This window comes from Schistocerca cancellata, chromosome 4 (genome assembly GCF_023864275.1).
Source record: "Schistocerca cancellata isolate TAMUIC-IGC-003103 chromosome 4, iqSchCanc2.1, whole genome shotgun sequence".
NCBI classification, from domain to species: Eukaryota; Metazoa; Arthropoda; class Insecta; order Orthoptera; family Acrididae; genus Schistocerca; species Schistocerca cancellata.
The window spans coordinates 778,640,265-778,666,007 of record NC_064629.1 but is presented as its reverse complement, the minus strand read 5'-3'; the positions used below and the strand labels follow the sequence as shown (position 1 = coordinate 778,666,007).

At 40.2% G+C, this 25,743-nt stretch overlaps 1 protein-coding gene across 1 annotated transcript in view; it reads left to right on the top strand.

The window, feature by feature from the left end:
• The window catches only part of LOC126184423 (ATP-dependent DNA helicase Q5-like), a 179,010-nt gene that overhangs the window by 35,598 nt on the left and 117,669 nt on the right, over positions 1-25,743 (top strand). The window lies entirely within an intron of this gene.

Genomic DNA, 25,743 nt, shown 5'->3' with positions numbered 1-25,743 from the left:
GCTGTGGGTGTAGCTACACGACGAAAATCAATTGGAAACGATTCGACCATGTCATCGGTTTCCGAATCAATGAACATGCAAGCAAGTTCGGAGGAATCGAATGCTCTATCCTCAGCAACAGGCAAACGGGACAATGCATCGGCGTTTCCGTGCTTAACAGTGGACCGATACAAGATATCGTAGTGGTACTGCAAGAGGAAAATAGACCAGCGAATGAATTTCTGCGCTGTATGTGGAGGTATAGGCTTGGTCGGACGAAAAAGCGATGTCAAAGGTTTGTGGCCTGTGATGATGGTAACGTGACAACCATACAAGAAATCATGAAATTTTGCAACACCAAATACGAGAGCCAATGCTTCTTTCTCAATCTGTGAATAATTTCGTTGCGCAGACGAGAGCAATTTGGACGCAAAGGCAATAGGGCGATCGTGCGATCCATCTTTGTGCACAAGCACAGCATCGATCCTGAAATCTGATGCATCCACCATCAACAAAAGGGGCTTCCAGGGATCAAATGGTGTAAGGCAAGTATTGGAAAGCAACGCCGATTTCAACTGGTGAAAGGCGCATTCGCATTCCGTCGTCCAGACGAACAGAACACCTTTACGGCGTAAGCGATGAAGCAGAGCTGAAATGGAAGAGGCATGGGGAACATAGTGATGGTAATAGTGAATTTTGCCCAGCACACTCTGTAGCTGCTTCAAATTCTGCGGCGAAGGCAAGTCTTGTATGGCATGGAGGTGCTCTGGACTGGGATGTATGGCTTGGGCATTGAGTACATGTCCCAGGTAGGGTAAGTCACGAGCAAAAAACACACATTTGTCCTTCCGCAAGCAAAGACCATTTTGTCGCAAGACCTGAAATAATGTTCTGAGATTGGCTAAATGTTCTTCTTCCGTCTTTCTGGAGATCACAATATCGTCCAGATAGTTTGCTGCAGTAGCGACCGACGCACAAATAGTTTTTAGATATTGCTGAAACAATGCAGGGGCGGATGCACACCCGAATGGCAGTCGTTTGAATCGATACAAACCAAGATGCATGTTAACCACCAAAACACGCTGGGATTCTTCATCCACCAGTATTTGCAAGTACGCATCTGCTAGGTCCAACTTCGAAAAATATTTACCCGGGCACAGTTTGTCAAAAAGATCTTCCGGGCAGGGTAAAGGAAAAGTTGCAATCACTAGTTGTGGATTCACTGTTGCCTTGAAGTCCACAGAAAGTCTCAATTTTCCGGAAGGTTTTTGCAAAATTACTAAGAGTGATGCTCAGAAAGAAGCCTGCACACGTTCAATTACACCTTGTGATTCCAAATCGTGTAATGTTTTTGCGACCTCATCACGCAATGCGTGGGGAACATTGCGCGCTCTGAAAAATTTCGGTTGCGCGTTTACTTTCAGTTCCAAATGTGCTTTATAGTTCTTAGCGCAACCGAGGCCCGATGCAAAAATGTCTGCAAATTCTTCACATAGACGAGAAACACTGTCTGAAGGCACAGTCTGGTTCACTGATAGGACCTGATTTACTATAGACAATTTAAAGAACTGAAATAAATCGAAACCAAACAAGTTCACTGCAGAAGAAGAATGAAGGACGTAAAATGACACAAGTTTTGTTTGTCCCTTGTATGTTGCAAGAAGGCTGCACTGTCCTAACACAGGGATCTTGTGAGCCGAATAGCTAGTTAACTTAACAGTTGCGGCACGCAACGGAGGTGTGCCCAGCAGTTTATAAGTGTCTTGATTGATCAGTGAAACTGCAGCCCCGGTATCGAGCTGGAATGGTATCACTTTGCTGTTAATGTCCAAGTCCACAAAAAGTTTATTGTCCTGCTGACGACAAGAGCGACTGTCTCGTGCAACGTTAACTGACACTGGTACAAAATCACTTGCTACTTGACGGGAGTGCCAGCGACGTCGACGCACACTATTTGTGGGATGAACACAGTCACTGTCAGAGAGAGTGGCACTGGGAGGAGTGGAATGAACTATATGAATTTCCATGGGCGAAGTGTCGCGAGCCTGAGTATCCTTGGTTCGATTCCGATTCTGGTGCGAAGCAAATGGCCTGGAATGATTTTGAGTTTCCGATCGGAGCTTTTTCTGGCAAACACTTTGAACATGTCTTTTTTTATTACAGTAAAAGCAAATAGCTTGGCGTGACGGGCAATTCTCATGCGAATGTCTAGTAGCACACCGCGGGCATGATTTTAGCACTGCATTTGCTTGCCGGCGTGGTACATGTGGCTGAGAGCCTGGCGGCAGCGGCGCGGTCGGGCGCGAGGTCTGTTTACTGTTCCATGCAGCGTTTCAAAATCTGTTCCCTTATACGAACATCAGAAATGTTCTGTGCAATTGCATCACATACCATAGTATCTGAATGAGAGAGTCCACATTGACACCCAAAAGCACAATCCCTGGTAAGGCCTTGCAAGGTTGCAACCCACTCCCGATTAGTCTGACCTGCCGTATGTTTTGTACGAAAGAAGGTATACTGTTTGGAAACTACATTGACTGATTCTTTGAAATATGCATCTAATGCAGACAAAATTTCGTCGTAGGACAGAGTTGCTACGTCGCGTCGGGGAAATAATTTGACTATCACACGGTACGTGTGCACCCCGATGGTAGACAATAAAAAAGGTTGCCGCTCGTTAACTTGAATTCTGTAGGCGGCGAGATGTAATCCAAATTGGCGTGACCACTCCGTCCAGCTTTCCAGTGCAGCATCAATAGGACGAAAAGGTGGTGCAACTGCGAGTTGTGTCTGCATTAGCAGTGGAGCAGCGGCTGCCGCATCGTTTTGCATTGCACGTTGACCCTGGACGAGCTGTCCAAGGGCATCCAGTAAGGCCTGCGTCTGCTGATTCTGTAAGCGATAAAATTCGGACAGTACATCTGGAGATGGTGGCGAAGCCATTACACAAGTAAATCAGGGCAGTATAGTTACGAACGCGGTGTTGCCTCGTCGCTAATGTTGTGGGTTGGCAGGAGAGCCAACACCGGGCCCTAGAGGAAGCGGAAAGGCACGCGTTTTAGCTCACGCAGTCTGGCATGAGGTCTGGAACAGGACAAGAAAATTAGACTTAGAAAAACGGACGTAGCTGGTGGAATACTTAACTTTAATAATGATGAGCGTTGCTCTTGACTGTACACGACTCAGTATCAATAGTAACTGGTAGTGGCGCCTTGCTAGGTTGTAGCAAATGACGTAGCTGAAGGCTATGCTAACTATCGGCTCGGCAAATGAGAGCGTATTTTGTCAGTGAACCATCACTAGCAAAGTCGGTTGTACAACTGGGGCGAGTGCTAGGAAGTCTCTCTAGACCTGCCGTGTGGCGGCGCTCGGTCTGCAATCACTGATAGTGGTGACACACGGGTCCGACGTATACTAAAGGACCGCGGCCAATTTAAAGGCTACCACCTAGCAAGTGTGGTCTCTGGCTGTGGCACCACAAACACCCTGAAAGAAATGCACACAGTAGTATATAAGTCATGTTTTAATAAATATTTACTACTTCCCATCACATTCATTTTATTGTCTTGGTTTATCTATGTTTTTTCATTCTGACATTTTACTTTTTCAATCCAATATTACTTAGCACATTGATCCAGTTTTTTTTAATGGAGTCCCCAGTTTGTACATTAAACCACTATTGAGATTAATTATGCAGAGAGCATATTTAACTTTGTCTTTTGACATATACTATCCTGACTATTTTGCTAGTGTCTTTTAACTTCAACTTGTCCATACAATAGCATACTCACAAATTTTATTTTGTTTATTCAGTTTTACCATTTCCTTAGTTTATTAACCCTTACTTCATGTATTACTTTTAATGAGTTGGCATTCATATGTTTCTTTACTTTTACATTTATATGACACAAGTTCTTATTCCTCATGAATATCAACGACTATCCACTGGCAAGGTCTGTAACAAAATCCTAACATAGAAAATTGCATATTATACTTTCATAGAGTTCGTTTACATAATTAACTCTTATTTATTACATGTCATATTAACAAATAACTTTGTGAACATGGTTATCAAAATCCATAATGCCTTTTCAATTGTTATGCATACATTACAACTTCAGCAAACTATACTGTTGTAAATGTTGATTTTTTTTTTTTTTTCTGAGACAGTGCATCCGAAACAACCTACTTTCAAAACAGCTCTTTTTGGATACTGACCATATAGCATTAAAATACTCCAAGATGCAAATAATCTGCTTAGTCTCAATTATGGTTGTATGGTTCTAATCTGTTTATAAACTAGTTAAAGAATTTTCATAATAACGATTAGTGAAAGCGGATTGTGATTCAGGAAAGGAAGAAAAATCACAATTCATTTGAGACATCATGTTCACCACAACATGTACTACAAAGAATGTGAGTCCTCTGCAGGTTGTTAAGCAGGGGTTTTTACGTGATCCCCTATGCTTCCCAGCCTCATCTCAAAGTATTGTGTAAAAATGGCATTTATTAGCCAAACTAATGTCCAATACAACACGTCATTCATTGCGTCTCTTGAACTTCATACAGTACACCAATACATTTTCATTGTACACTGCATATACATGGAATGTTACCTTCTGGGCATTTTTTACCTGACACTACTATTTTTATCTGCTTTTGAAATTATCTCAGTATCTAACTACTTTTTTGAGTGGTTTCTTTTATTTCTACTTCCAAATTGTCATATTTTGCTGTCTTTTTAGAGCTCTGCTGTGACACCATTCTCATTCATAACTAAATTCTCTTAGCAATAGATATTTACTTCACCCCCCAACTCTCTTTGTCTAATTCCTGTTTAATGCTAACTCTTTCCAAAATTTCTGAACTACTTTCCTCAGTTTGAATATCAGAATATTATGTAGGTGATGATACCCTCACCATCTCATCAATAACCTGACTGTCATTCATTTTGTCATGAAAGACTGATCCTACTTCAGATTTTAATCCACTATGGGCATCAAGTTCACTTGCTACTTTCTTATCACTACTATTTCCTAGTCCTTTCTCTTTACCGCAAAACCCACTAATTATGTTTTTGTGTTGGTCGCTGTTCTGTATCACCAGTGTTTCCAGTCCCATCAGGTTAATATGTATACACTCAGCAGGCTTCCCATTGGTTGACATCCTTCAATTACGGCTGCTGATCTGTTGACTCCATCTGTTTTCTCATTGGCTGGATTGAAACATGGTGCCGTTTTAGTTGTGGGGTGCTTTGTTTGCAAGTATCAAATTTTTTGGCCCTTTACTAATACATATTTCACAAACCATTCCTGTTTATTGTGCTGTGAATCACTCATGTATGCTACCACCACTGTATAATACTTTAAAGGACAAACCACTATCAGAAATTATACTTTCAGACAATTTCATGAGAAATATTTCTCTCTCTCAGAAACTTCTCTATCAGGCTGTTGATTAGTCTGGTTGTGCTTTGGGGAATTTGCATAACATCAACAATATTTTTTTCATAATACTGAAAGACAGGTTTCATTTCACACAGGCCAAGAAATTCATAGGATAAATAAATTATTTTTGCAACATGTAAGAAGGTGTTCCAAATCAAATTTTTCAATTATTGCACAAACAATGGAGAGTTCACATTGGAATATCAACAGTTATGAAAAGGATAGATTGCTACTTACTGTAAAGATGAAACAATGAGTTGCCGACAGGCAAAACGAAAAAATTGATACATATTGAGTTTTTTACCAAAGCCTTCTTCACAACAGAAAGAAAAACACACACATTCACACAAGTAGGCATGCCTCATGCACACATGACTGCTATCTCTAGCCAGGGCTATGATGCTTGCTCTCTGGCTCAAAATGATGACACTATGTTTCATCTCTTCTGACAGTACAGGACAGAAATGATATTCTCCATTGTTCAGCTTCTGCTACTCCATCAGGCTGTGGGAAACCACTGAGCACAGATTTCGTGGGACATGGAATGCTGTGTAATGATGATGCGAGCGATACTATGGCTTATGCCCAACATGAGCCAGTTGTCTTCCACCATCCGCTATTGGTTATTTCTGACTCCAGCATCCACCCCAGCAATGACAGAAGGGGTAATATCAAGATGAGCCTGTTCTGGCAGACTGCCCTTTCAATGACACCTGACTTTCTCAAAACTGTTTATTCCACAAAAATACATGCACATGTGACATGCTGTGTTTGTCTCTAAAGCAAACATTTTGGGTATGAATTTCACTTCATGAACTTATGCTGCAATCAAAACCTGCACTGCATCTCAATGTTCCTCTTTCCTGGCCTCCATAGTGAAATCATACACACACACACTACTCACTTACTTCACATCGAGCTCATTTAACATACAAATGGCACAGCAATGAATGTTCGTACTGTATATTACTGATTCCCAGCAGAGGGCACTACTATACTCACAGGTACCTTTGTTGCCAATTTCTGCACCATGCTACACCTACATCTAAGTACATACTCCACAAGCCACTGTAAGGTGCATAATAGAGTGTACCCTATACCATTACTGGTTGTTCCCTTTCCTGTTCCACTCACAGCTAGAGTGAGAGAAAAGTGATTTTCTATGTGCCTCTTTATGAGGCTTATTTTCTCATATCTTATCTTTGTGGTTCTTACATGAAATGTATGTTGATGGCAGTAGGATTGTTCTGCAGTCAGCTGCAAATGTCATTTCTCTAAATTTTCTCAATAGTTATCTAAGCTAATGGTGGAGGGGGCAGAAAAGAAAGAAAAGGGAAGGAACTCATGATGGCAGCTGTGGATTCCACATGGGGTCTGTTCTTTCGGACATGTCTAAAAGAACAGACACCACGCATTCATATGTTTCTCAATTGTGTTCCTTGAGAAGAACATTGGCTCCCTCCAGGGATTCTTGTTTGAGTTCCCAAAGCATCTCCATAACACTTGCAGGTTGTTTGAACCTATGGTTAACAAGTCTAGTAGCCTGCCTCTGAACTGCTTTGATGTCTTACTTTAATCTGATGTGGTGCAGATCCAAAACACTCGAGAGCAGTACTCAAGACTTGGCTTGGCGTATAGTCTGTCTCATTTTAATTTGACTTGTCTTTATTCATATTGATGGATACTATATTACATATTATATCTTCAAGGATATTAAACAGAATCTATTTATGTCATATTTTGCTGCATATTATATGTTGATGGATACTAAGTTACATATTACATGTTCAAGGATATTAAGTGGCTATCAGGGGCTACTTTCAATGTCCATTAACAATGTAATAATGGTTATTTAATAAATGTCTATAAACTTTTGACTAAAGGTGCTGGGATCATTTACCTCTGTTATTTCCCTTGGCAGGCTGTTGTATAGGCCAATGGCCTTGCTGCAGTGGTAACACCGGTTCCTGAGAGATCACCGAAGTTAAGCACTGTTGGGCTGGGCTAGCATGCTTTGTGTTATCGCAAAATAGGGGAGAGAGTGTCACTGACATGACAGGATTAGGGGTGGACATAATTAAAACAAAGGAATTTTTCGTTGAGGTGGAATCTTCTCACAAAATTTCAGTCACAAAGTTTCTCCTCTGAACGCAAAAGTATTTTGTTGATGTCAGCCTACATAGGTAGAAACGATCATTATAATAAAATAAGGGAAATCAGAGCTTGTATTAATAGTTATAGGTGTTCGTTTTTTCCAGGCGATGTTTGAGAATGGAATAATAGAGAATTATTGTGAAGGTGGTTTGATGAATCCTCTACCAGGCTCTTAAATATGATTTGGAGAGTATCCATGTAAATGTAGATGTGGCCTTTGAACACAACCAACATTGCCTTGCTGTTCTTTTACTGTGAACAGCTGAAACTGCTTAGCCTTTATTTATCCCAAGGGCCTCCAGCTCCACTGTATGATTAAATGATGATGGCATCCTCTTGGGTAAAATATTCAGGAATTAAAATAATCCTCTTTTAGGATTTCCAGGCAGAGACTACTCAGGAGGATGTTGTCATCAGGAAAAACAAAAGTGGTAATCTACGGGTTGGAGCATGGAATGTTAGAGCCCTTAATAAGGGTTAAAAAGGTTATAAACAGAAATGGATAGCTTGAAGTTATATATGGTGGTAATTAGTGAAGTTTGGTGGCAGTAGGAAGTGAATTTCTTGTCACTCTTTCTTTATAGATACAAAATCAAATAGGGGAATACAGGAGTAGGTCTAATAATGAATAAGACAATTGGAATGTGAGTAAGCTATTACAAACACCATAGTGAACACATAATTGCATCCAAGATAAACACGAAGTTAACACCCACCACAGTAGGACAAATTTATATGTCAACCAGAACGACATCGGTACCTCTCATCAGTGCAGCACTCCGTGAAGAATGGGCTTCCATTCACCAAGAAACCTTCCAGCACCTGATTGAACTTATGCCTGTGAGAGTGGAAGCTGTCATCAAGGCTAAGGGTGGGCCAACACCATTTTGAATTCCAGCATTAGCGATGGAGGGCACCACGAACTTGTAAATCATTTTCAGCAAGGTTTGCGGATACTTTTGATCACGTGGTGTACATGTACCATGTTTGTGTCTGACTTGCAGTCATTCCTCACCAGGTGACGCGGCTATCGTCTGGACGGGTTTATATCGATAGTAGGCTGGTGGTCATAATGATCTGGCTGATCAATGTAGCTTACCAAAGAGTTTATACTATCATGCGATGCAAGTAGTAGTGAAACATTGAATCACACTGTGGACTCAGTGTGGATGAGACAGGTCACAACAACGTCAGCGTCTGTCCACATGAGAAGAGGCAGGCAGGAAAGAGTTTCTCTGCAAGGGCAATGGCAGCTGAATGGCTGCACAACCACAGCCTCATATGGTAGACCCCCAGATGGCCTGCCAGTTGAAGGGTGCTAAATTCACACCACAGCTAGCATCAGCAGGTCTGTTGGTGGTGACTTGTTGGTTCATGTAAACTCATAGATCATTGCAGGTCCCCCCCCCCCCCCATCCCCCCCCCCCCCCTGCCCTCTGGACTGGGAGTCATGTAGCTTTTTCCCGATTCACCACTGCCAGTTTACTGTAACCCTCGCACCCTCACATAGACGATTTAACACAGATATTGCCTTGCTATTGAATTCTCAAGGATTCATGCCAACTCTTCCCCGAGTGAGTTACATGCCTACATTTACATAATTTTATGTGTTCATTGTTTTATAGTTGTTTAGTTTTCAAATATTGACATTGTGTTATTGTTCTTTGGCAAACAAGGCCTGAGGATGGCAGTAATGTGCCACCTATACTAGTCATATGAGACAATAAAGACATTCTCGAGATACAGCTGTGGTGGTACTTTTTCTCATGTAGAAGAAAAAATAGGAGGTGATAATGGATTGGGAGAAAGAAATGAAATAGGAGCCATCTGGTAGAGTTTTGCACAGAACATAACTTAATAACAGCTAACACATCTACATATACATCTACATCTATACTCTGCAAACCACCATGAGGTGTATGGCAGAGGGTGCATCCCATTGTGCCAGTTATTGGGGTTTCTTCCTGTTCCATTCATGTATGGAGTATGTGAAGAATGACTGTTTGAATGCCTCTGTGCATGCAGTAATTATTCTAATCTTATTCTCACAATTCCTGTGTGAGCAGTATGTAGGGGTTGTAGTGTATCTTTAGAATAATCATTTAAAGCCAGTTCTTGAAACTTTACTAATAGTCTTTCTTGGGATAGTTTACATCTGTCTTAAAGAGTCTGCCATTTCAGTTCCTTCAGTATCTCTGTGACACTCTCCCGTGGATTAAACAAACTGGTGACCATTCGTGCTGCCCTTCTCTGTATACATTCAATATCCCATATTAGTCCTATCTGGTACAAGTCCCACATACTTGAGCAATACTGTAGGATAGGTCACATGAGTGATTTGTAAGCAATCTCTTCTACATCTATGTGATTACTCTGCTATTCACAATAAGGTGCCTGGTAGAGGGTTCATTGAACCACTTTCAAGCTGTCTCTCTACCGTTCCACTCTCAAACAGCACACGGGAAAAACGAGCACTTAAATTTTTCTGTGTGAGCCCTGATTTATCTTATTTTATCGTGATGATCATTTCTCCCTATGTAGGTGGGTGGCAACAGAATGTTTTCACAATTGGAGGAGAATACTGGTGATTGAAACTTCATGAGAAGATCCCATCGCAACGAAAAACACCTGTGTTTTAATGATTGCCACTCCAATTCACGTATCATGTCTGTGACACTATCTCCCCTATTTCACAATAATACAAAACGAACGGCCCTCCTTTGTACTTTTTCGATGTCATCCGTCAGTTCCACCTGATGCAGATCCCACATGGCACAGCAATACTCCACAATAGGGCAGACAAGCGTGGTGTAAGCAGTCTCTTTAGTGGACCTGTTCCACCTTCTAAGTGTTCTGCCAATGAATCGCAGTCTTTGGTTTGCTGTACCCACGATATTATCTATGTGATCATTCCAGTTTAGGTTATTTGTAATTGTAATCCCTAAGTATTTAGCTGAATTACAGCCTTCAGATCTGTGTGACTTATCACGTAATCAAAATTTAGCTGATTTCTTTTAGTACTGATGTGAATAACTTAACACTTTTCCTTATTCAGGGTCAATTTCCACTTTTAGCACCATACAGATATCTTATCTAAATCATTTTGCAAGTCATTTTGATCATCAGATGACTTTAAAAGATGGTAAATGACAGCATCATCTGCAAACAATCTAAGACGGCTACTCAGATTGTCTCCTATGTCGTTAATATAGATCAGGAACAATAGAGGGCCTATAACACTGCCTTGTGGAACGCCGGATATTACTTCTGTTTTACTCGATGGCTTTATGGCTTTCCATCTATTACTATGAACTGTGACTTTTCTGACAGGAAATCATGAATCCAGTCTCACAACTGAGGCAGTACTCCATAGGAACGCAGTTTGGTTAGAAGATGCTTGTGAGGAACAGTGTCAAAAGCCTTCTGTAAATCCAAAAATATGGAATCAATTTGACATCCCTTGTCAATATCACTCATTATTTTAAGAGTATAAAAAGATAGTTGTGTTTCACAAAAATGATATTTTCTGAATCCGTGCTGACTATGTGTCAATAAATTGTTTTTTTCAAGCTACTTCATAATGTTCAAATACAGTATATGTTCCAAAACCCTACTGCTAATCGACATTAGTGATATAGGCCTGTAACTCAGCAGATTACTGCTACTTTCCTTTTTGGGTATTGGTGTGACTCGAGCAATTTTCCAGTCTTTAGGTATGGATCTATCTGTGAGCGAGTGGTTGTATATAATTGCTAAATATGGAGCTATTTTATCAGCATACTCTGAGAGGAATGTGACTGGTATACAATCTGGGCCGGAGGCCTTGCCTTTATTAAGTGATTTAAGCTGCTTTGTTACACTGAGGATATCTACTTCTATGTTTCTCATCTTGGCAATTGTAGACTCTTTTGTAGACTGATTGCACTTCCCAGTATTCTACCAATAAATTGAAATCTACCACTTGCTTTACTCATGACTGAACCTATGTGATCATTCCATTTCATATCCCTACAAAGTGGTACACCCAAGTACTTGTGCCGGCCGAAGTGGCCGTGCGGTTAAAGGCGCTGCAGTCTGGAACCGCAAGACCGCTACGGTCGCAGGTTCGAATCCTGCCTCGGGCATGGATGTTTGTGATGTCCTTAGGTTAGTTAGGTTTAACTAGTTCTAAGTTCTAGGGGACTAATGACCTCAGCTGTTGAGTCCCATAGTGCTCAGAGCCATTTGAACCATTTGAACCAAGTACTTGTATGAGTTTCCTGATTCCAACAGTGATTCATTGATATTATAGTTATAGAATATTACATTTTTTCATTTTGTGCAGTGTAAAATTTTACACTTTTGAACATTTAGAGCAAGTTGCCAATCTCTGCACTATGTTGAAATCTTATCAAGATCTGACTGAATATTTATGCAACTTCTCTCAGATAGTACTTTATTATAGATAACTGCATCATCTGAAAAAAGCCTGATTTTAATATTGCCTGCAAGGTCATTAATATACAAAATGAATAGCAAGGGTCCCAACACACTTCCCTGGACAGACCTAAAGTTACTTCTGCATCTGACGATGAGTCTCCATCCGAGACAACATGCTGTGTCCTCCCTACTAAAATTTCCTCAATCCAGTCACAAACTTCACTAGATACCCCATATGATTGTCTTTGACAGTAGGCTGAGTTGGCATCCCTTCGCTCCCAGCTTCAGTCAGTGTTGGATTCGGTCACACAGCTTGAGGCTGTTGCCAATGGGCATCACTGTGGGGGTCCGGATGGGGGTTTGTCGGGGATGGCACAAACGAAAAAATGGCTGACATCGAAATAAGTGTCCAAGGAATAGAAAAGCAACTGGAATCACTCAACAGAGGAAAGTCCGCTGGACCTGACGGGATACCAATTCGATTCTACACAGAGTACGCGAAAGAACTTGCCCCCCTTCTAACAGCCGTGTACCGCAAGTCTCTAGAGGAACAGAAGGTTCCAAATGATTGGACGTCGAGCAGATGCGCAAAACTATAGACCTATATCTCTGACGCCGATCTGTTGTAGAATTTTAGAACATGTTTTTTGCTCGAGTATCATGTCATTTTTGGAAACCCAAAATCTACTCTGTAGGAATCAACATGGATTCCAGAAACAGCAATCGTGTGAGACCCAACTCTCTTTATTTGTTCATGAGACCCAGAAAATATTAGATACAGGCCCCCAGGTAGATGCTATTTTCCTTGACTTCCGGAAGGCATTTGATACAGTTCCTCACTGTCGCCTGATAAACAAAGTAAGAGCCTACGGAATATCAGACCAGCTGTGTGGCTGGATTGAAGAGTTTTTAGCAAACAGAACACAGCATGTTGTTATCAATGGAGAGACGTCTACAGACGTTAAAGTAGCCTCTGGTGTGCCACACGGGAGTGTTATGGGACCATTGCTTTTCACAATATATATAAATGACCTAGTAGATAGTGTCGGAAGTTCCATGCGGCTTTTCGCGGATGATGCTGTAGTATACAGAGAAGTTGCAGCATTAGAAAATTGTAGTGAAATGCAGGAAGATCTGCAGCGGATAGGCATTTGGTGCAGGGAGTGGCAACTGACCCTTAACATAGACAAATGTAATGTATTGCGAATACATAGAAAGAAGGATCCTTTATTATATGATTATATGATAGCGGAACAAACACTGGTAGCAGTTACTTCTGTAAAATATCTGGGAGTATGCGTGCGGAACGATTTGAAGTGGAATGATCATATAAAATTAATTGTTGGTAAGGCAGGTACCAGGTTGAGATTCATTGGGAGAGTCCTTAGAAAATGTAGTCCATCAACAAAGGAGGTGGCTTACAAAACACTCGTTCGACCTATACTTGAGTATTGCTCATCAGTGTAGGATCTGTACCAGATCGGGTTGACGGAGGAGATAGAGAAGATCCAAAGAAGAGCAGTGCGTTTCATCACAGGTTTATTTGGTAACCGTGATAGCGTTACAGAGATGTTTAGCAAACTCAAGTGGCAGACTCTGCAAGAGAGGCGCTCTGCATCGCGGTGTAGCTTGCTCGCCAGGTTTTGAGAGGGTGCGTTTCTGGATGAGGTATCGAATATATTGCTTTCCCCTACTTATACCTCCCGAGCAGATCATGAATGTAAAATTAGAGAGATTCGAGTGCGCACGGAGGCTTTCAGAGAGTCGTTCTTCCCGTGAACCATACGCGACTGGAACAGAAAAGGGAGGTAATGACAGTGGCACGTAAAGTGCCCTCCGCCACACACCGTTGGGTGGCTTGCGGAGTATAAATGTAGATGTAGATGTAGGTAATGATTGGCTGAAGCAGGGGAAAGGAATTCTATAGAAGATGAATGGCTAACTTCAAAAGATGAAATAGTGAAGGTAGCAGATGATCAAATAGGTAATAATAGAAATCCTTGGATGTGACGAGAGGTACTGAATTTAATTGATGAATGGAGAAAATGTAAAAATGCAGCCAACGATACAAGTGAAACAGAATTTAAAACATCTAAGAAAGGGGACTGACAGTAAGTGCAGAATGGCTAAGCGGGAATGGGTAGAGGACAGATATAAGTATAAAAGCATACATAATTAGGAGAAAGACAGATACAACCTGTAGGTAAATTAAAGAGGCATTTGGAGAAAAGAGAAGCAGCTGTATGAACATCAATAACTCAGATGGAAAGCCAGTACTAAGCAAAGAAAGGAAAGCTGAAATGTGGAAGGAATATACAGGGGGGCTATACAAGGGAAATAAACTTGAAGGTAATATTATAGAAGGGTAAAAGAATGTAGGTGAAGATGAGTTAGAAGACGTGATACTGTGAGAAAAATTTGATAGAGCACTGAAACACGTAAGTCAAAACTAGGTCCCTTGAGTAGATGATATTCTGTCTGAACTACTCATACCCTTTTAAGAGCCAACCATGACAGTGCTGTTCCACATGATGAGCAAGATGTATGAGACAGGGGAAATACCCTCAGATTCAAGACGAATATAGTAAGTCCAGTTCGAAAGAAAACAGTTGCTGACAGGTGTGAATATTACCAAACTATCAGTTTTATAAGTCATGGTATGAATTAATGACACAAATTATTTGCAGAGGAATGGAAAAACTGGTGGAAGCTGACCTCAGGGAAGATCCGTTTGGATTCTTCAGAAATGTAGGAATGTGCAAGGCATTACTGACTGTATAACTGATCTTAGAAGATAGGTTAAGGAAAAGCAAACCTACATTTCTAGCTTTTGCAGATTTAGAGAATGCTTTTGACAATGGTGACTGGAATACAGTCTTTGAAATTCTGAAAGCAGCAGGGGTAAAATACTTGGAGCAAACGGTTATGTACAACTTATACAGAAACCAGATACACTTATAAGAGTCGAGGAGCATGAAAGGGGAGCAGTGCTTTAGAATGGAGTTGGACAGGGTTGTGGCCTAACCCTGATGTTATTCAGTTTGTATATTGAGCAAGAAGTAAAGGCAACCAAAAAAAATCTGGAGAAGGAATTAAAGTTCATGGAGAAGAAATAAAAATGTCGAGGTTTGCAGATGATGCTGTAATTCTGGCAGAGACATCAAAGGACTTGGAAGAACAATTAAACAGAATGGACAGTGTCTTGAAAGCAGGCAGTAAGATGAACATTAAAAGACGGAAAACAAGGATAAAAGAATGATGTCAAATTAAATCAAATCAGACAATGCTGAGGGAATGACGTTAGGGAACAAGATACTAAAAGTAGTAGATAAGTTTTGCTATTTGGGCAGGAAAATAACTGATGATGGATGAAGTGGGGAAGATATAAAATGTAGACTGGCAATGACAAGAAAACTGTTTTTGAAAACGGGGAATTTGGTATCTCGGATGTAAATTGAATTGTTAGGAAGTCTTTGCTGAAGGTATTTGTCTGGAGTGCAGCTTTACATGGAAGTGGAATGTGGATGATAAACAGTTCAGACAAGAAGAGAATAGGATCATGTGGAATGTGGTGCTACATAAGAATGTTAAAAATTAGATGGGTATATCGTGTAACTAATCAGGAGGTATTGTATAGAATTCAGGAGAAAAGAAATTTGTGACATAACTTGACCAAAAGACCGTATCATGTGATAACACATTATGAGACATCAAGGGCTTACCAATTTGGTATTTGAGGGAAGTGTGTGGGGTAAAAATTGTAGAGGAATATGAAGAGATGACTACAGAAAGTGGTTCAAAAGGATGTAGACTGCAGTAAGTATTCAGAGATTAAGAGGCTTGCAGGGAATAGAGTAGTGTGGAGAACTGCATCAAACCAGTCTTTGGACTGAAGGCCATAACAACAACATAATCACCAGAGACAGTCAAAATTTCTAGTATTATGAATAACTCAGCACAATTTGTTATTGTACCCACAGTACTTTTCTGTATCATACAAAAGTCTGCATATTCACAGCACTTATTTCCCGAATCATGATCTCATAACTGTGGACTGAATAAATACATCCAAAATAGGTCACTTTGAGGCATGAAATGTTGCATATTGGAACAAAGATTCGAAGGGCTTAAAGTACTGCAGATGTTCTTCTTGCCAAACCAATATGTTGTGTCCATTTCAACTGGCCGTCTACATTTATCCCCAAGAATGTGGTCTCTTTTTACATGTTCTTGTACTGTATTGTTGACTTTTAATCTAGCACCATTGTATTTTTTATTCAATCATAAATTCAAATTGTTTATCATCTTTACATTTTGTATTTTTCTATTGTCCGCTGACCAATTGTGAACATCTTTGGAACCATCACTGGCTTTTTCTGTCATTGTTTGCATTTTATCTGTGATCATTGTGGTGCTGCCATCAGCAAATAGTATTTTTTCTCAATTTTTGACACCTGCAAAATCATTAATACAGATTAGGGAAAGGATTGGACCTAATGCATCCTCTGAGGGCTGTGTATATAAGTATATGTTGGGTCTGATAAGAGTTTTACTTGTTATCTTCTTGACATATGTGAAAATCCAAATTGTTGCACCTTGTTTTCCAGATAGGATTGAAACTCTACATATGTGACACACCTCCTATTTGTGGTCTCATTAATTAATGTAATAAGTTTGTGTGGTCAATGATGTCAAAAGCCTTTGACAGATCCAAGAACACCTTTGTCTAGGGTTTCTAGACCAACTTTTGTGAACTGTACTATAGCAGACTCTGAACCTCTTCCGTGCCTGAAACCAAATTGTTCATTGCAAAGAAGGTTATGTTTATTTATGTAGCTCATTAGTCTATTCTTTATTATTGTTTCTTTAATTTTGAAACTGGAAGATAGTACTGAAGTTTGTCTGTAGTTTTCTACATTTACTGCATCGGCTGTGAATAATAGGCAAGACTTTGCTTGCTTCAGGTATCTGGGAAAACAGTCAGATTTGAATGATACATAAATTATTTCTGTTAGCAGAGATTTTATGTTATTTATGTATCCTTTAAGAACACAAAATGGGATTTCATGTAGACTTGTCATTTTTTTAATTTTTTAATTGGCTACATGTGTCACCTCGCATAGTAGTACAATTTAGTTTGTTGTCTGGCCCTTGGTTGGTATCTGGAAATTTCTGCTGAATTTCTGAGAAATACTACTGAAGTATATTTTGGCATAGTTTGCTAATTCCTTTGGGTGACTTACTCGTGTATCTTTGTTTTCAGTTTGTGAATTGTGGTGTTTTTCCCTGACTTTTGTTGTCTCCTGTTGTTAATATTCCAGGCCACATTGCTTTTGTTTTCTACCTTCAGCAATATTTTATTGCTTGCATGTTTTTGCGGCTACCGTTCCTTTTCTGTAAATTCTCCTGTACTTTTTGTGTTTTGTATATATCAGTGAGTTTTCAATGGTTGCTGCCACCTCTTGCATCAAAATTTCCATCATTTGTGGTTGGACCAGTTTCCTTCATTAAGGCCTCTCACCACCATTGCTTCTATGATGTCATCTTTCCAGCATCTTTAAGGTCTGTCACAATTTCTTCTTTGATGTGGAGTCCATTTCCATATTTATTTCAACCATTTTCTGTCTGGCATATGTTGTAATTCACCATACCAGAGTAGGTGCTTCCTTTCTATGAGTCTAAAATTGTGCTGCCAACAATCATGATCTCTCTGATTTTGCCATTTGTTACATGAGCAAGCCTAGAAAATCGACAGCTCCACCTCCAAAAATCCATCTTGACAACCAGTAGGCAGTCTTTTGGCCTTTGTATTAATTTCCACAACTCTGTGCAATATGTTGTATACTTTCAACAATGGAATGACAGATAATACTGTATATTTATTGATTGGCGACTCCATGGAGTGTTCTGTTTATGTGATTGCTCTAAGCTTGTTAATACTAGTCCCTAACAATTTTAATTGTATCTTACAGCACTGATGATGCGGATAATAAAACAAAAAAATACGACCAAGGTTGTTTCTCCTTCCAATTATAGATAATACACTCCTGGAAATGGAAAAAAGAACACATTGACACCGGTGTGTCAGACCCACCATACTTGCTCCGGACACTGCGAGAGAGCTGTACAAGCAATGATCACACGCACGGCACAGCGGACACACCAGGAACCGCGGTGTTGGCCGTCGAATGGCGCTAGCTGCGCAGCATTTGTGCACCGCCGCCGTCAGTGTCAGCCAGTTTGCCGTGGCATACGGAGCTCCATTGCAGTCTTTAACACTGGTAGCATGCCGCGACAGCGTGGACGTGAACCGTATGTGCAGTTGACGGACTTTGAGCGAGGGCGTATAGTGGGCATGCGGGAGGCCGGGTGGACGTACCGCCGAATTGCTCAACACGTGGGGCGTGAGGTCTCCACAGTACATCGATGTTGTCGCCAGTGGTCGGCGGAAGGTGCACGTGCCCGTCGACCTGGGACCGGACCGCAGCGACGCACGGATGCACGCCAAGACCGTAGGATCCTACGCAGTGCCGTAGGGGACCGCACCGCCACTTCCCAGCAAATTAGGGACACTGTTGCTCCTGGGGTATCGGCGAGGACCATTCGCAACCGTCTCCATGAAGCTGGGCTACGGTCCCGCACACCGTTAGGCCGTCTTCCGCTCACGCCCCAACATCGTGCAGCCCGCCTCCAGTGGTGTCGCGACAGGCGTGAATGGAGGGACGAATGGAGACGTGTCGTCTTCAGCGATGAGAGTCGCTTCTGCCTTGGTGCCTATGATGGTCGTATGCGTGTTTGGCGCCGTGCAGGTGAGCTCCACAATCAGGACTGCATACGACCGAGGCACACAGGGCCAACACCCGGCATCATGGTGTGGGGAGCGATCTCCTACACTGGCCGTACATCACTGGCGATCGTCGAGGGGACACTGAATAGTGCACGGTACATCCAAACCGTCATCGAACCCATCGTTCTACCATTCCTAGACCGGCAAGGGAACTTGCTGTTCCAACAGGACAATGCACGTCCGCATGTATCCCGTGCCACCCAACGTGCTCTAGAAGGTGTAAGTCAACTACCCTGGCCAGCAAGATCTCCGGATCTGTCCACCATTGAGCATGTTTGGGACTGGATGAAGCGTCGTCTCACGCGGTCTGCACGTCCAGCACGAACGCTGGTCCAACCGAGGCGCGAGGTGGAAATGGCATGGCAAGCCGTTCCACAGGACTACATCCAGCATCTCTACGATCGTCTCCATGGGTGAATAGCAGCCTGCATTGCTGCGAAAGGTGGATATACACTGTACTAGTGCCGACACTGTGCATGCTCTGTTGCCTGTGTCTATGTGCCTGTGGTACTGTCAGTGTGATCATGTGATGTATCTGACCCCAGGAATGTGTCAATAAAGTTTCCCCTTCCTGGGACAATGAATACACGGTGTTCTTATTTCAATTTCCAGGAGTGTATATTTTGTTCTGCACTTTATGTTGTTGTTCCAGGGGATACCATTTAGTTGTTTTATGGCGTGCTTGCCCTGGTGAATTTTATGGTATATGCCATTCATACTTCTAGTGTCTGACGATAGTGTCACTCCAAGTATTTAAAGTTATGGCACCCTTTAACAATATCAGTACCCACTTGCATGTCATTAATAGTATTTTCTACCAACTTCAGGTAATTTGTTGTAGTTATGTTTGTAGTTAGTGTGCATTTTTCATATTCTTGTTTCAATTTGTAAAGCATAGAATTAGCATCTTTCTCATCCCCAGCTACAATCACTTGGTTGTCAACAAAAAATAAGGTGAACAAGATTTTGTCATATGTGGGGATACCCATTCCTCTGCATTTTCTTTTCCAAGATTTCAATGCCTCCTCTGAGTAGAGCTTAAACAATGAAGGGGCAAGTGTGCATCCCTGGCATAGACCCTTTGTCACTTCAGACCCTTGAGTCAGCTGATTTTTCATTTTTGCTATTACTATACAGCCTGTGTAGATCAGTCTGGCAGCTTTCATGTAACTTGGTAACATGGCATTATTGATTAGACTTGCCCACAATTTGTTTTATGGAACTGTGTCATAAGTTTTTTAGAGTTCTATAAAGACAAGGTGAGTGGTAAGCCCCTTCCTGTTATTTTTCTCAACTAGATTTCTGAGGATAACTACTCCGCCAGTGCAGAAGTGACCAGATCTGAATCCCTTTTGTTCTTCAGATTCAGGTCTTTTTTCTTTTATCCTCTTTTTTTAGGATACAAATGTATATTCTCACCATGAGTGGGACCACACTTATGCCATGATAGTTCTCACAATCTCTCCTGTTTTCCTTCTGAAATACTGACATAATCGTGACCTTTTTCCACTCCTTTTGGGGTTTGTCACCTTTAAGGCATTTGCCAAGAAATTTTTGTGAAACTGAAAAAAAGGGATGGGGCATCGTATCTATTTTTTGATGGATGTCAGGTACCTATAAGTTTAAGATTTTTTAATGCTTCTTGATGCCCATGGGTTTCTTCTAAAGGTCCTATTTAATTTTTGGGAAAAAGTTTAATTTAAGTAGCATCATAAGTATTTTGTTCATAGTTGTTTCTGCATACATTCCTTCCCGCTTTCCATGTTGTGACAGGCTGCAAATTTACACAGGTTTGATTGTGGGAAGACTTTCTTGTACATATTTAAAATAGCAATCTTTTCTGTCTAAACATCTACACCTAAAAACTAACAGAGATTCAAGAACATTTCTCCACACAAGCAACTTATCATTTGGCACCCTTCAAACCTTGTGCTTGGATTCCCCTGGTGCCCCAAGCAGCCTTTTCTAATTGTGATATATCCTGTATAGGAATCTTACAGCTTGGCACCCCAAACGGCAGCTTGTGTCACTTGGGCCTTAAACCAGCCTTGTGAATAATTATATGGCATTTTTCTGATCAGTATCTGTCACTACATGGTTAGAGACAGGCAAATTTCTTGTAAATGATAAATAAAAAACAAAGCAAAATTGTGTAACATAACCCAAAATGCCAGTTTTTACAAAATGTTCAAAATTTGGCATTTCCCCCCATTCTGTTGTAAACATGTTGTAAATACGAAGGTGACAGTGTTGTAATATGGATAACTAATAGTTACTGAATCCTAAAATTGGATATAGACTTATTTTCTCAACTCCGGGAACTGCATATAGTCTTAGAATAACAGTTGATTTCCTGGTTCTTGAAACTTTGCAAGCAGGCTTTTGTCAGATAATCAAAGTCTCTCTTCAAGAATATGCCAGTTCAGTTTCTTCAATGTGACTCTAGATGTGAAGTCAAACAAGCTACATTGCTGTAACAGTTTTAGTCACCAGTGTGACATTTTCTGACTCCTTTGCACAACCTATTACGGAAAAAAAAGATGCCTTTTTTTGAGATCTTTAATTAATTAAACTAGATATTTTTGTAGTGCACAAATATAAATATGAAAAACATTCAGTATGGCACTTTAGTTTTGAAAACACATAACTCAACATGGTGTCTGATAACTTTCAACCTGATCTAGACCGTAGCCTATGCAACAGATCATGGTATAACCACAAACTTCATTCACAAAATAGTAAAAATAATATTGAAAAATGAATATTTAGTGATAAAACCAGCAAGCGTTTGAAAAATATGATAGTGCAAATACTTCAGGCAGAGGTGGAGAGAACACTGAAATGTACAGTGTTGTATATTCAAATGAGGCTAGCAACTGTTATCGACATATTATCTACATATTAAGTCTGTGTTCCCAGTTCTGTATCTACAGCTGTACCTGCATCTACATCTGTACTCTGCAAACCACTTTGAATTGTGTGGCAAAGGGTATGTTCCATTGCACCAGTTATTAGAGCTTTTTGCTGTTCCATTCATGAATGGAGTGCAAGAAGAATACCTCTGTATACGCTGTAATTAATCTACTCATGTACTCATGATCCTTGTGGGAGCTATATGTTGGGGATTTTAGTATATTCCTAGAGTCATCATTTAAAGCCAGTTCTTGAAACGCTGTAAGTAGGCTTTTGCAGGATAATTTACCACTCTCTACAAGAGTCTGCCAGTTCAATTTCTTCAGCATCTCTGTAACATTCTGCTATGGATTAAGTAAATCTGTGACCAAAATGTGCTCTTGTTCTCTGTAAACATTTATTATCACTTGTTAGTCCTGTTTGATACAGGTCCCACACACTCAAACAATGTTATTGGATGGTTCGTAAAAATGATGTATAAGCACACCCCTTTGCGCTCCTTTGTAGACTGGTGGCATTTCCCTAGTTTTCTACCAATAAACCAAAGCCCACCATCTCCTCTACCTGTTATTGAGCATATGTGATCATTTTGTGTCATTTCCTGACAAATTATACTGTGAAGTGCACAATTTTACACTTCTAAATGTTTAAATCAAGCTGGTAATCTCTGTACAACTTTGAAATCTTATCAGTATCTGACTAAATATTTGTTCAGCTTCTCTTAGACACGGTACTTCATTATAGTTAATTGCATCATCTGCAAACAGTCTGAGGTTACTATTAAAATTGTCCACAAGGTCATTATTGTACAACATTAACAGTAAGGGTCCAAGCACGCTTCACTGAATCACACCCGAAATTACTTCTGCATCTGTTGATGAGTCTCCATCCAAGATAACTTTCTGCATCTTCACTACCAAAAAATCTTCAGCCCAGTGCGTAATTTTGTATGATACCCATATGTTGGTAGTAAGTATAGTTGTGGTTCTGAGTAAAATGCTTTTCAGAAATCAAGAAATACTGCATCATCTTAACAGCCTTGATGCAAGTTTTTCAGTATTTTATGTTAGAAAAGTGCGAGTTGAGTTTGCATATGATTGATGTTTATAGTCCATGCTGATTGGCATGGAGGGGGCCAAGATTCTACAACAAATCGGTGTCAAGGATATTGGAGAAATAGGTTCGTGGATCACTTCTGCAAACCATTTTGTAGACAAGTATATCCTGTGCTGTCTTCCAACTACTGGCACGTCTTTTGTTTGAAGGCTGTACAATAGATTATAGTTAAAATAGGGGCTAATTCAGCCACAAATTCACTATAACATCTGACAGGGATTCCATTGAGCCCTGGAACTTTGTTCAATTTTAATAATTTCAGGTGTTCCTCAGTGCCAGAGACACATCTACTACTCATGGTAGCCTCCTTTTTTTCATGCCTGAAATTAAAAAATCCTTCAGATGAGACAAGGCCATTATCTTTTGCCTGCATGCTGCACTGCATATTTCAGCTGCCGGTGTTTTCTCTACTTCTGTTGACATTATTTTGATACCTTCTCTTTGCTGATAAAATTTCAGATTTACCTGATATGACCACCATTTCCTCTTCTGTTGGTGTTGATCCTGTGTCCTCTTCTGGTGCTAATGCTGTGTTTGGAGATATACATGCAGTGACAGTTTTCTCTACCTTTGCAGACATTTTTGTGAGTTTTGGGCTGCTGTTGTTTCCTAAACATTTTCCTCTGTAGATGCTTATGTTAGTGCCTATTCTAGTACTTTTGCTACTTGATTAGTTGCTAGGAAAACATTTGTGGGTACTATGATGGCCTTACATGAGTATGATGCTGTACAGGTGTCCTTTTCTGTTGGCAGTGTACTTGGGTCACAGCTCTCATTTTAGAATAAATACTATTCAGACACACTTTAATCCTCTGACTGAGTAGTGCTTTTTCCCTTTTATCTGGATGCATTGTAAAGTCTTTCTTTCCAAACCATCTGTGGTGAGGAAAAAGAGGCATTTGAAGTGGACTGGCAGATTTTTCTGTAGAACTTGTTGACTTTTTGGACTCTGTTTACATAAGTAGATTCAAAAAGGTCATGCATGTGTGCTATGCCAGCCACAATTTCTTTTTGATTCCCATTTGTATACTATGTGTCTTTTGAAGACTCTGGTTGCTATTTCAAATTCATTATTGTGCACATTGTTTGCATACATTGTTTTTGCAGTTCACATTTGATTTTACAGTTCCACAGAATTTTCTCCAAATCTGCTCCACATTTCACACATTCATAGATTCAGATCTTGCTGGTGACAAAAAATTTGTGCAATTTCTCTGCTGTGACTATCAACAAACAAAACTGCACAAAATTTTTTCTGCCATTTTATTTACATAGTCGCACTGTTCGTTTGAACTTATTTCATGGCAGTCTGGCTCTACTAGTCCACTGTGATGTAACTGGTGTATTTTTCAGTTTTCTGGTAGCATTTAATTTGGTGATTTAGAATAATCACTTTTAAACGAGGTGCAGTGTTCAACAGTTTTACCTGTATGTTCACTTTCGAAAGGGAGATTACGGAATTGATTTCTGCAAGGAATCTTAATTTTGTCTAGACCTAGTTTAGATTTTGCATATCTCTCTGGTACATTGTACATCTAATTATGCCTAATTTTTTCATATGGTGGTTTGAATAAACATTTCATCATGTTTTTCTGACAGCATGTAGAGTTCTTTTGTCATTTTCAGGTCTTTTTGTTGCTTCTATCACTATTAAGTCACAATTTATGTAGAACATTTCTGTCACAGCTTCATGCCCATTACACTTCGTTCCTCATGCACATGATATGTTTTGATGAACTATTAATCGCAGAGCAATGCAGATGATACCATTATGCATTATTAAGCATTAATACTTTTTCTGAATGATTTAATGTAACATTTAATATTCTACCATCTTATATAATTTTAAATCTACATCACATTCAAGACAGTCTCTGTGAATATTCTTTATCTTGCAATGGAAAATCCGGGATAGAATGTAACAATATTATGAAAAGGAAAGTTGCTACTCACCATATAGCGGAGATGCTGAATCTCAGATAGACACAACAAAAAGACTGCCACAAATTAAGATTTCAGCAAGGCCTTCATCAACAATAGACAACACACACACACACACACACACACACACACACACACATAGACACACACACACTCACACTCACACAAACGCAACTCACACACATAACTGCAGTCTCAGACGACTGAAAAAACACTGGTGATTTCAGTTGCCTGAAACTGCAGTCGTGTGTGTGAGTTGCATTTGCGTCAGTGAGTGTGTGTGTGTGTGTGTGTGTGTGTGTGTGTGTGTGTGTCATTTATTGTTGATGAAGGCCTTACTGACTGAAAGCTTTATTTACAGTCTTTTTATTGTGCATATCTGTGACGTAGCACCTCTGCCATATGGTGAGTAGCAACTTTCCTTTTCATAATATTTTTTATCTTCATATACATATTGTAGTCTGTATTTGTTTTTTATCAAAGTGTCATACTTTCTTTTAAAAAGTTTTTGAAAAAGCATTACATAACAGGATTGTGGCATTCTTGCACACCTAAAACAGTTCGTCTTTCAGAAAGGTGTCTCTATGCCATTTTCTCATTCACTGGGGTCACTGAACAATCAGAAGTTGCCATGTGTTTCTTCAAGTTTTCCCAGCATATAGAATATTCCATTATCTGTCAAGTGTGCATCCATGTTTGTGAAAGGCTCTCATTTATGAAATTTGTTGTCATTGAACTTAATGTATGTCAGCAACTATTCATGATATTTTTACTTTAAGCAGAGAAAGGAAATGTGGTGGTTGGATAGCAATCTATGCTGCAAGGGGTAGCAACTACATATAATGCAATAGTTATAAACAATTTTTGCATTATCATTATTATAGAACTTGAAGCAATTAACTGAACGTGAGGGAAAAGTACTTAATC